Consider the following 1,472-nt stretch of genomic DNA (forward strand, 5'->3'; position numbering starts at 1 on the left):
GCATCTCCCTGATGATTAGTGAGGTTGAGCATTTCTTCATGTGTTTGTTGGCTGCTCGGATGTCTTCTTTTGTGAAGTGTCTGTTCATATCTTTTGCCCATTTTATAATGGGGTTGTTTGTTTTTTTCTTTTCAGCATGTTTTAGTTCCTTGTAGATCCAGGATGTTAAGCCTTTGTCAGACCTGGTGTTGGCAAATATTTTTTCCCAGTCTGTAGGCTGTCTCCCTGCTCTCTTGATGGTTTCTTTGGTCTTGCAGAAGCTTGTCAGTTTAATAAGGTCCCATTTGTCTATCTTCTCTCTTATGACCTGTGGGTTTTGGATTTTGTTCGGGAATTGGATGCCAGTTCCGATTTCCATGAGGGTATTTCCTTCATTTTCTAAGGTTCTCATGGTTTGAGGTTTTACATTTAGGTCTCTGATCCATTTGGAGTTAACCTTTGTGCATGGGGATAGATAGGGGTCCTGTTTCAATCTTCTGCATGTGGTCAGTCAGTTTTCCCAGTACCATTTACTGAATAGGTTCTCCTCTCTCCAGTGGTGACTATTTAAATTTTAATTGAATCAGACACTCTCACATGGCCTTTCTTTCTCTCTGCATTGTTTGATGTACTTTGGCATGTGTCACAATGTGCAAGGGCTTCCCACCACTGCATCTGGATTATTTCAGAACTACGCTTACTTCAGAATCTTCCAAAGCCCAGCCCTACATGCAGAAATATGATCAGGTATGAGGAAAGGCCAACGTGGAGTCCTGGAATAAAACTACAAGTCAACACCAATCTATAACACTGTAACCAGACACAAAATTCTTATATTTTTCTGATTCTTACTCAACTTTTACTTCCATTAACAAGGAGGTTTTGTCCTACAATCCAAAGCTGACATGTGTCTGGAAAGGGCCCATGCCAAGGTCTGATTCTGGACTGATTCTTCCACCTGCTTTTTCTGCAAACAAACCATTTTTATGCATTTCAATTTATACAGAATTAGGTAAAACATGAAAATCTGCAACAGTCTGGTCTCTGCTAATGGGGGGTGTGGATGTAGGACTGGGAGTCCCTTCCATGGCCTCTCCGTGGCAGGAGGAAGTGGCCTAGGCTGGCACACCACCCCAAGTGAATCCCGGGGACGTGTTCCCACGTGGGAATGTGCAGAAGAGCCTTTCTCCACTCAAACTGGGCAGGAGCAGGTCTGGGTGGGGAAGACATGCCGGGGCTCTGTTATCCCTCTGGCACACCAGTGAAAATCGTGCCCCACTCTAAGCTGTGGAAACATTTGCCAGGTGGGCTTTATGTTTTGCTTCATTCTCTGAGCTATAGTTTTTAAAATACTTGTTTAATTAAGTTCCCATTTTTTCTCTCCAATAAAGAACAACTACAAGCCGGGCTTGGTGGCTCTGCCTGTAATCCCGCGCCTTTGGGAGGCTGAGGTGAGTGGACTGCCTGAGCCCGCGGATTCAAGACCCGCCTGG

The 1,472-nt window shown here is 44.5% G+C and overlaps 1 protein-coding gene across 1 annotated transcript in view; it reads right to left on the reverse strand.

Annotated features, from left to right (window-relative positions):
- TDRD12 (tudor domain containing 12) overlaps nucleotides 1–1,472 on the reverse strand; it is a 104,167-nt gene that overhangs the window by 24,701 nt on the left and 77,994 nt on the right. The gene's annotated exons all lie outside the window — the stretch shown is intronic.

Source organism: Carlito syrichta, unplaced genomic scaffold (assembly GCF_000164805.1).
Source record: "Carlito syrichta isolate Samal-C Ts95f unplaced genomic scaffold, Tarsius_syrichta-2.0.1 Scaffold302426, whole genome shotgun sequence".
Lineage (NCBI taxonomy): Eukaryota > Metazoa > Chordata > Mammalia > Primates > Tarsiidae > Carlito > Carlito syrichta.